Source organism: Esox lucius, chromosome 17 (assembly GCF_011004845.1).
Source record: "Esox lucius isolate fEsoLuc1 chromosome 17, fEsoLuc1.pri, whole genome shotgun sequence".
Lineage (NCBI taxonomy): Eukaryota > Metazoa > Chordata > Actinopteri > Esociformes > Esocidae > Esox > Esox lucius.
The window spans coordinates 16,425,494-16,437,492 of NC_047585.1; positions in this window are offsets into that span (position 1 = coordinate 16,425,494).

Sequence of the window (11,999 nt, forward strand, 5' to 3'; positions counted from 1 at the left end):
GCCAACCGAAATTAGGTAGCAGCAACGTTGTCACAACCGGGAAAGAGAGTTTTCTTGTTGTCGCTACAATGTAACTAATTTACGTTGTTAATGGTCGCTAGCATGTCGTAGCAACGTGGTATTTCTAAGGTTGTCGGTTAGTCATCTGGAATCCCAGGCATCGTATCCAGTTGACCATTCATTGCCCTTTTCCTCTTATTTTCTATTAATATTAATACCTACATCTAGAATATGTACAGCTCATTTCTGTCCAGTCAACATCTTGACAGTTTTCTCCAACCTTGTGTTTACCTGCTCCAGCTGTTCCATTATACATTTATTTTATCAACCCCTTCCCAGATATAATAATGCGAATGCTGTAAGAGCATCAGTCCAGATATTTTCTCCTAGCAAATTATATTACATATCCTCTAATATAAAAGAGCCCCATATGTAGCAAAAAAGTATATACATTTACAAACAAACCATTTATGTAATTTAAATTTTTTTTTATTTATCACCCACCTCACACTCCCAAGTTGGTAAACAGCACCCTTACATTTCACATAACTTTTCACATTTACTTTTTATCTTACACTGTCACTTTCACATTGCCAAGATTCAACATTACACTACCCCTTCTTGTGTTCCATACAGCTTCTGGCACACTGTCATTTGGAGTGACGAGACCAAAATAGAGCTTTATGGTAACAACCATAAGCACTTTGTTTGGAGAGGGGTCAACAAGGCCCATAGTGAAAAGACTACTACCCCCACTGTGAAGCATGGTTGTGGCTCTCAGATGTTTTGGGGGTGTGTGAGCTCTAAAGGCACGGGGAATCTTGTGAAAATTGATGGCAAAATGAATGCATCATGTTCTCAGAAAATACTGGCAAGACAATTTGCATTCTTCTGCACAAAAGCTACGCATGGGACCCTCCAGGTTCTGGAGTGGTCATCACAGTCTCCTGTCCTTAATATCATCGAGCCACTCTGGAAAGATATCAAACGTGCAGTTCATGCAAGACAACCAAAGACTTTGCATGCACTGGAGGCATTTTGCCAAGACAAATGGGCAGCTAAACCACTTGCAAGAATTTGAGGCCTCACAGACAATTATTACAAAATATTGCACACTCTCATTGTTGCTAAAGGGGACAATACACAGTATTAAGATGAAATGTGCAGACTTTAGAACAGGGGTCATTTCATTTTTTTCATTGTTGACGTTGTTGTTTTGTTTTATGATTGTGCCATTCTGTTGTAACCTACAGTTGAATATGAATCCCATAAGAAATAAAAGAAATGTGTTTTGCCTTTTTTTTTATTGTACATATTAGCAATTCTCCAAGGGTATTCAAACTTTTGAGCAAACCTATAAATGATTTTGAACGTGGCATGTTGCACCAACGGTCAGAATAAATTATGTGTCAGTTGTGAAACTTGGCAATAAAACAGTTTCTGATTCTGATTGGTGCCAGGTGGGCTTATTTGAGTATTTCAGAAATAGCTGATCAACTTGGATATTCCCGCACAACCATCCCCAGGGTTTACAGGAAATGGTCCGAAAAAGAGGAAATATTCAGTGAGCGGCAGTCCTCTGGGTGAAAAGGGGTCCAACCAGGTACTAGCAAGGTGTACCTAATGAAGTGACCAGTGATTGTATTTACGCATACGTTTCTAGTATAAAGTCATATATTTACCTTAGGGTCCTCCTTGACTTGATCCTCATATCTTTACATTTTTGTGCAATACACGCCTCAATTTCAGTGACGTCCACCTGTGGATATTCCTTTTTGACACTGTCTGAAAAATAATGCATACAATAAATACATACTACAATTTCATGATTCATGCAGTGTCATGTGTACAATATAAGAGAACAATAATTTGAAAAAAATACTTACCAATTATCGTATTGACCTTGTCAATATTCAGGCTCTCCTTTGTTTCACTGTTGACCCCCTTTTTCCCAGTCACGGAGCAATTGGTGAGTTGTTGCTCCGTGAAAATGGCACACATCAGGGTCCAAGATAACTTTTTGTAGTTGGAGCAGCGATGTGTCATTTTGACTGGCAAAGGATTAAGCAGGCTGCTGACATCCACTTCTTTCAAAGTAAAAAAAACAGTGTGAATGTTTATTTGTCCCATGTTGCCATTTAATGCTATAAAATATACTGCTCAAAAGAATTATGGGAACACTTAAATCACACATCAGTTCTCATTGAATGAAATATACTAAAGATCAAAATCATTACTGTATATTGTGTAATTCATTGAAAACAAATGTATGTAACAACAGTCAATGGAAACCAAAATCATCAACCAATTGAGGGCTGGATTCAAACTCACTAAGAAAATCAAAGTAAACATTTGAAATCACAGGCTGTTCCAACTTGTTTGACTTTCATCACAGCAACTCATAATGTGATTCAGTGGTGTGTATGGCCCCCATGTGCCTGTATGCACTCTCAACAAAATCTGGACATGCTCCTGATGAGACAGCGGATCGTGTCATGGGGGATCTCCTCCCAGAACTAGATCAGGACATCAGTGAGCTCCTGGACAGTCTGTGGTGCTACATGGTAGCGACGGATGCATTGATACATGACGTCCCAGAGGTTCTCAATTGGATTCAGGTCTTGGGAATGTGAGGGCCTGTCAATGGCATCATGTCCTTTGTCATACATGATGCCATTGACAGGCCACTGCCTACACACCAGTGGTGGCTGCTGGTCTTTCAAAGAGGGGAAACTCATTTTCGGCATTTTCAATATTATAACCCTCTGATGGTCTTCATTTGTAGTGACACTCGGGGTCTTTGGGGTCTTTTGGACCCCCGACAATAACATTTAATTTTGTAACAGAACAATATATATATATATTTTTACAAATATAATTTTACTCTATTAATGGCTTCACTAAAATCAGGTCGACAATTTTAGCGCTGTCTGCCATCGTGCGCAGTTTCACCCGTGTATGACGCTAGCCTAGCCTACTACTTTAAAAGAATGAATGAATGAACTACCAAAAAGGAAATATTTAACTAAAACTGAAACAAGGATTGTGGTGTAGCCTAAAACTGTGTGAAATGTATGATGCAAATCGGCTAGCAATTTCGTCAAACAAATATCAAGAAATATTGCAGCAGTTTGTCTTTCGAATACACTTGAGAAATCCGCAATGGGACTGAGCGCGAAATAGCTTCAGTGACTTCTTATAGTACAGACCGCTGTCAGTCAAAAGGAGATGCAGTTTGACAGATTGTCAGATCCTTCAATCATCACGTGGAAGCCCGGTGTCCGGGCCAGCCCACTCCTCATTCACCCCCAGAGACGCTGAGCGTCTGTGGGCGGGACATAATCGCAGCATTTATCCAATCACTGTCTACTTTCGGAGCACTGAAAAAAACTGTTCTAAGCAGCCCCATTGAAGTCAATGGACGCTCGGTTTCAACAGGGAAATGCACTGTGACGCTGCGGGATTGTATGAGAAGAAAATCGTGTCAGCCGACCTGTAGCTGATTCTGAACTAACTAGTTTTAGAGATGAACGTGTTTTAATGCATTTTTAGTCAATAAAATGTTTACACAATAGTACATATTTGACCATCATTTTTTTTTACATTATAGGGGAAGCTGATCTTCCCTTGCAGTCTTAAAGAAATCCCCACTGCTACACACTCTGGCACAATCTTGGCCATTGTTCTGCACCAGGAGGAACCCAAGACCCACTGAACCTACTCTCATCTGTGAAGAGAACGGGGCGTCAATGGCAGACCTGCCAATTCTGGTGTTCTCTGGCGAATGCCAATCGAGCTGCACAGTGCTGGGCTGTGAGCACAGGTCCCACTAGAGGATGTCGGGCCCTCATGCCACCCTCATGGAGTGATCAGAAACATGCACACCAGTAGCCCGCTGGAGGTCATTTTGTAGGGCTCTGGCAGTGCTCCTCCTGTTCCCCCTCGCATAAAGGAGCAGATTCCGGTCCTGCTGCTGGGTAGATGCCCTTCTACAGCCCTTTACATCTCTCCTCGTGTAATGGCCTGTCTCCTGGTATCTCATCCGTGCTCTTGAGACTATACTGGGAGACTAGAAGACCTTCTTGCAACGGCATATATGGATGTGCCATACTGGAACCTTTGCAATCTGAATGAGCTGCAGGTACTGCCTCATGCTATGCTACCAGTAGTGACAAGGACACTAGCAAAACACAAAACTAAAGAAGAATCTGCAAAACCATTCCCTTTTTGCAGGGTTGTCATACTGTTACCTCTCCAGTGTACCCGTTGTCAGTTTCAATTGCAGCAAAACAGGTGACATTTATTCAGAATCACTTATGCTTCCTAACTGGACAGATTAATGTCCCTGAGGTTTAACTGGCATGGTGTTATACTGTGATGATTACGTGAGCAATGATATGGTTTATATTGATGGCTTACCATTCGTTTTCCCACACTCTGTGAGGGGGCGGCCTCCATTGCTAGATGTTCTCTAGCTGTTTCTGACCGAAAAGCCTTCTCTACAGCATTCGCAAAATGTTCTGGAATTCCTGGACACATGAGTGTCGTAATTTAGACTGGAAGTTTATTATAAAATAAAGACCACTGGCACCTTTTTCTTTCCTTTCCACACAATTTGAAAAGGAAGGTTTTGAGTGAGGAACAGAAGGGTTAAAATTAAGAGATCACTGCAAATTGAACACTTCTGTTCCTAACTCAAAACTTTCCTTTTCAACTTTTTTGGAAAGGAAAGAAAAAGGTGCAGTGCTTTCTTTTTTTTTTCCAGAACTGTATGTATTATTTTTGAGCTATGACTCAAAAAAAAGATTACCCTCTTGAAGTTGGAGATTCAGCCTCTGCAGTCTCTTGATTTCTCTGTCCTTCTCCTTAATTTTTTCTTGCAGTTCCTCAATCTCCTTCACGTGCTGTGTCCCCTTTTGTGTGACCAGGTCATATTCTCTTAAAAGTTCCACATCCATCCATGTCTTATCCTTCTTCTACATGAATAAAAACAATTAATTCTTAAATATCACAATTCCACACTGGATTACACTTCACTTTCCCAAAATTTAAGTAACTTTCCAGGTTACCTTTTTGGGTTTTGGAGAGGATTCTCTCTCATCCTCGGAATCGAAATGTGAAGGACGTTTTATTGTCCTCTTTTGATGAACAGAGGAATCCCCATGTCCTACCAACTCCTCAAGCCACTTATTTTCTGCCCTTTTCGCTGTGGCCGAGTCAGCTTAAAGGTAAGGGTGATAGAATTAAATACATACATACATAGATCTTCTTCCGCTTCATCCGGGTCGCGGGGGCAGCAGTCTAAGCAAAAATGCCCAGACTTCCCTCTCCCCAGACACTTCCTCCAGCTCTTCCGGGGGGACACCGAGGCGTTCCCAGGCCAGCCGGGAGACATAGTCCCTCCAGCGTGTCCTAGGTCTTCCCCGGGGTCTTCCCAGGAAGGCGTTCCGGAGGCATCCGAAACAGATGCCCAAGCCACCTCAGCTGACCCCTCTCGATGTGGAGGAGCAGCGGCTCTACTCTGAGCTCCTCCCGGGTGACCGAGCTTCTCACCCTATCTCTAAGGGATCGCTCGGCCACCCTGCGGAGAAAGCTCATTTCGGCCGCCTGTATCCGGGATCTTGTCCTTTGGGTCATGACCCAAAGCTCATGACCATAGGTGAGAGTAGGAACATAGATTGACCGGTAAATCGAGAGCTTTGCCTTGCGGCTCAGCTCTTTCTTCACCACGACAGACCAATACATCGACCGCATTACTGCAGAAGCTGCACCGATCCGTCTGTCAGTCTCCCGTTCCATCCTTCCCTCACTCGTGAACAAGACCCCTAGATACTTAAACTCCTCCACTTGAGGCAGGCACTCTCCACCAACCTGAAGTGGGCAAGCCACCCTTTTCCGACTGAGGACCAGGGCATCGGATTTGGAGGAACTGATTCTCATCCCCACCGCTTCACATTCGGCTGCAAACCGTCCCAGTGCATGCTGAAGGTCCTGGTTTGAAGGGGCCAACACAACAACATCATCCGCAAAGAGCAGAGACGAAATCGTGTGGTCCCCAAACCTGACACCCTCCGGCCCCTGGCTGCGCCTAGAAATTCTGTTCATAAAAATGATGAACAGAACCGGCGACAAAGGGCAGCCCTGCCGGAGTCCAACATGAACTGGGAACAAGTCTGACTTACTGCCGGCAATGCGGACCAAGCTCCTGCTTCGGTCGTTCAGGGACCTGACAGCCCTTAGCAAAGGACACAGGACCCCATATTCCCGAAGCACTCTCCACAGGATGCCACGAGGGACACAGTCGAATGCCATCTCCAAATCCACAAAACACATGTGGATTGGTTGGTCAAACTCCCATGAACCCTCCAACACCCTGTAGAGGGTATAGAGCTGGTCCAGTGTTCCACGGCCTGGACGAAAACCACACTGTTCCTCCTGAATTCGAGGTTCTACTATCGGCCGTATTCTCCTCTCCAGAACCCTGGCATAGACTTTCCCGGGGAGGCTGAGAAGTGTGATCCCCCTATAGTTTGAACACACCCTACGGTCCCCCTTCTTAAAAAGAGGGACCACCACCCCGGTCTGCCATCCCAAAGGCACTGTCCCCAACCGCCACGCGATGTTGCACAGGCGTGTCAACCAAGACAGCCCCACAACATCCAGAGACTTGAGGTACTCAGGGCGGATCTCACCTCTGAGCCCTCATCCTCTGCTTCCTGAATGGAAGACGTGACGGCGGGATTGAGGAGATCCTCGAAATACTCCTTCCACCGCCCGACGACATCCCCAGTTGAGGTCAACAGCTGCCCACCTCCACTGTAAACAGCGTTGGTAGGGCACTGTTTCCCTCTCCTGAGGCGCCGGACGGTTTGCCAGAATCTCTTCGAGGCCAGCCGATAGTCCTTCTCCATGGCCTCACCGAACTCCTCCCAGGCCCAAGTTTTTGCCTCCACAACCACCCGGGCTGCAGTCCGCTTGGCCTGTCGGTACCCGTCAGCTGCCTCAGGAGTCCCACAAGCCAACCAGGCCTGATAGGACTCCTTCTTCAGCTTGACGGAATCCCTTACTTCCGGTGTCCACCACCGGGTTCGGGGATTGCCGCCTCGACAGGCACCGGAGACCTTACGGCCACAGCTCCGAACGAACATGGTCCATTCGGACTCAATATACCCAGCCTCCCTCGGGATCCAGTCGAAGCTCTGCCGGAGGTGGGAGTTAAAGATCTCTCTGACAGGAGACTCGGCCAGACGTTCCCAGCAGACCCTTACAGTACGCTTGGGCCTGCCGAGTCTGTCCAGCTTCCTCCCCCGCAATCAGATCCAACTCACTACCAGGTGGTGATCAGTTGACAGCTCCGCCCCTCTCTTCACCCGAGTGTCCAAGACATACGGCCGCAGGTCAGGGTGTCCTCTCCGCACCGACCCCTTATGGTCCCACGTGTGGGTGGTGAACCCACGGGAAGGATGGCCCTTCGGGCTATGCCTGGCCGGGCCCCATGGGGAAAGGCCTGGCCACCAGGCACTTGCGTGCGAGCCCCAACCCCGGGTCTGGCTCCAGGGTGGGGCCCCGGCTGCGCCATACCGGGCGACGTCACGGAACTAAAAAAATGTTTCATCATTAAAGGGTGTTTTGAACCGCTCTTAGTCTGACCCGTCGCCTAGGACCTGTTTGCCTTGGGAGACCCTACCAGGGGCATATAGCCCCAGACAACATAGCTCCTAGGGTCACTCGGGTACTCAAACCCCTCCACCACGTTAAGGTGGCAGTTCATGGAGGAGAGAATTACATGTATTTTAGTAATATCAACATTGGTAAAAGAGTATTTTTTTGTAAGTAATATTGTATTGTTGCAAGGGATAAATAATGTTGTTAACTGTAATTTGAGAAAATTGTTTATTAACTATAAGAAAATATGAATTACTTAAAAAGGTAGATGTTATATGAAAAGCGTTCAATAAACTAGAACCTAACCATGTCCCTGTGAATAATTTGATATGGCTCCTGTAGATTGGCAGCTCTACATGGGCGTCTACAATTATCCAGTCTGAAAGGCTTTTGCTACTGTATCTAGATCAGTTGTGGCCACATCAGTTTAGTGGTAACGTTATGTCAACAAAGGCTTGATGCTAGCTACAGTGGGGAGTCTGTAATTTTTTATCATAGGTACACTTCAACTGTGAGAGACAGAATCATGATTTTTTAATAATGAATTTGCATTTTATTGCATGACATAAGTATTTGATCACCTACCAACCAGTAAGAATTCTGGCTCTCACAGACCTGTTCTTTAAAAAGCCCTCCTGTTCTCCACTCATTACCTGTATTAACTGCACCTGTTTGAACTCGTTACCTGTATAAAAGACACCTGTCCACACACTCAATCAAACAGACTCCACCCTCTCCACAATGGCCGAGACCAGAGAGCTGTATAAGGACATCAGGGATAAAATTGTAGACCTGCACAAGGCTGGGATGGGCTACAGGACAATAGGCAAGCAGCTTGGTGAGAAGGCAACAACTGTTGGGGCAATTATTAGAAAATGGAAGAAGTTCAAGATGACGGTCAATCTCCCTCGGTCTGGGGCTCCATGCAAGATCTAACCTTGTGGGGCATCAATGATCATGAGGAAGGTGAGGGATCAGCCCAGAACTACACGGCAGGACCTGGTCAATAAAGTGAAGAGAGCTGAGACCACAGTCTCAAAGAAAACCATTAGTAACACACTACGCTGTCATGGATTAAAATCCTGCAGTGCACGCAAGGTCCCCCTACTCAAGCCAGCGCATCTCCAGGCCCGTCTGAAGTTTGCCAATGACCATCTGGAGGATCCAGAAGAGGAATGGGAGAAGGTCATGTGGTCTGATGAGACCAAAATAAAGCTTTTTGGTCTAAACTCCACTCGCCGTGTTTGGAGGAAGAAGAAGGATGAGTACAACCCCAAGAACACCATCCTAAACATGAAGCATGGAGGTGGAAACATCATTATTTGGGGATGCTTTTCTGCAAAGGGGACAGGACGACTGCACCGTATTGAGGGGAGGATGGATGGGGCCATAAATTGCGAGATCTTGGCCAACAACCTCCTTCCCTCAGTAAGAGCATTGAAGATGTGTCGTGGCTGGGTCTTCCAGCATGACAACAACCCGAAACACACAGCCAGGGCAACTAAGGAGTGGCTCCGTAAGAAGCATCTTAAGGTCCTGGAGTGGCCTAGCCAGGCTCCAGACCTGAACCCAATAGAACATCTTTGGAGGGAGCTGAAAGTCCATATTGCCCAGGGACAGCCCCAAAAAGGTAGATCTGGAGAAGGTCTGTATGGAGGAGTGGGCAAAAATCCCTGCTGTAGTGTGTACAAACCTGGTCAAGAACTACAGGAAATGTATGATCTCTGTAATTGCAAACAAAAGTTTCTGTACCAAATATTAAGTTCTGCTTTTCTGATGTATAAAATACTTATGTCATCCAATAAAATGCAAATTAATTACTTAAAAATCATACAATGTGATTTTCTGGATTTCTTTTTAGATTCCGTCACTCAGAGTTGAAGAGTACCTATGATAAAAATTACAGACTTCTACATGCTTTGTAAGTGGAGAAAACCTGCAAAATCGGCAGTGTATCAAATACTTGTTCTCCCCACTGTATATGTTTTTATAACGTTACAACAGAAGTTATTACGAAAGATATGGGTCTTATTCGGGTAGACTGGTGAATTGTCAATAAATAGCATAATGGAAACTGACAGAAACTAGCTGGTTATATTTATCTAAGTGTTTTAAGTAGGGAAAATGTAACTTACCATCAACTGACACAATTCTGGCAAGGTAGGATGTCCATCCATCCTGAAGCATTTTTTTTATCCAGAACAATTTTTTCTTTGCCTATACTTACAAGTACCTTTGATCCAATGTATTAAAACATATCTAAAAAAATGACAGAAGGATGGAGACGCTAGCAGATTAGAAAACGTGTAAAATAACTGGAAAATAAGACCGTTGTTGTAAGGAATATGATGAGGGACAGGCGAGACGCGGGACCGTAGGCTTTTCAGCTTTTAAAGCTGCCTCGCGCTGCGCTCCCGCCATACTCTCCGTAGCCAAAACCACTGTCAACCCACCTCAAGCGCGCTATCCTCACAGACATCCAGTTCTTCAGAAACTCAACGAGCGTAGGTTGCTGGCTAGTATTCTGTTCAAATGTATTATTTTTGTTTTGTTACACAAGAAAACAACTAGAATTGTTTAGAGACTTTTCTGTTGGATGACTTGTGGCTGAGGATGGAGAATTTGCAACAATACCCATCAAAAAGAAGGAGGCCTAAGTTATAAAAGGAATATTTAAGGGATGAAACTAAAACATTACCAAGGTCAACACGTTATTTTTTACAAAAAGGTAGGCCATCTCCTAGAAAACAAATTTTTCTATCAACTTCTGCTCAATATTTATTTTTAACTTCGTTTTTGATTGTATTTTCCTGTTGTGTTGTTGTTTCAGCCTCCACTATAAACAAAGGCTATCAATTAGTTAGTATGTATAATAGGACTTAACCATGCATCTTAAAGGAGATATTTGCTTGTAATTATGGAATCTATTCAGATTCGTTTTTTGTGTTCTCTTTTTCTTAAGTATTGATGCTTCACTGGACACCTATTTTGACTCTGATGCGGAGGTTCCCCCTGAGGTGAGGGGGAAGTTGTGCTCTTAAGGCTGCAAAATCGTGTCATAACTTTTTTCAACACAGGTATAACTCAAATACTAATCTCACACTCAGGATGACACGCAACCTGAAAACAATGACTACGAACAGAACTTTTCTGAACAACCCAGCATTGACGAACAAGACATAGATGAGTCTGACACCGAAGAAAATGTATCCAACTTGAATTCTCCATTGTATCAAGGAGCATCTGTGACTTTAGGACAAACAATTCTGTTGCTGATGGCATTTGTTGGTATCTCTGGTCTGACTCAAGAAAGATTAGGTAAGTTGCTGCAAATTCTCACTATGATTCTCCCACCAGATTCACTTTTGCCAACCACTAATTATCTGTCCCATAAAATATAAAAAAAAAACAAGTTTGATGTTCATATGTACTGCCCTGATTGCCTATGCCCTCTTGACATCGACAAATATAAATCTTGTAGTCAGACATTCCGAAGTAGTGTTCTTTTGAAAAAGGGCAACTTCTTTTTTATGTTACCTTTAGTGAAACATTTAAAACATGCTCTTGAAACTCTAAATCTGGGAGATAAACTTAATTATCGAAACAACATGTTCTTCTTGTTCTGATACTATATCAGACATATTTGATGGCTATATGTATGAAAATATATGAAATGAAACTAATCTAAAGAATGACTTTTTCTTCAGTTTAACTTTTAATTCTGATGGAGTACCAATGTTTAAATCCTCCTCATTCTCAATTTGGCCTTTACTATGTTTTATTAATGAACTCCCTCCAAATGTAAGAAAAAGACACACCTTTCTTACAGGTTTGTGGTTTGGTTCAAGTATTAGAAGGCTACCAAGATCACTTACAACCAGAGCATACTGGAAAGCCTCAAGAGTGGGGTGCCTTTCTACAGTTGTATGTGCTCTCCTGGGTTCAGATAAGTTGTATGTTCTGCAGAGGTGGGACCATGTCATTTTTTTCAAGTCACAAGTTACATTTGGCTGAAACAATAAGACTTCTAATTTTCATGTTGCCTTCAAAATAAAGGTCTGTTTGTAAATACGCATATATTTTCTTCTCCCCAACGAGAGTTTTGTATGTAAAAAAAAAAAGTCCATTCATGATGCTGATGGGAAATTATGCAAATTAGGTGATGATGTCATTTAGCGAATTCTAGCGACTTTTAGGATAGCCATTAGCGACTTCCCTTACTGAGGAGTTGGCAACACTGACTGTAAACTTCTGACAACTATTAAGGAGTACAAATTGGAATGAACAAGAAATGGCGGTATGCTCGAGCTGTGGCACATATGCGTGTGCACGGT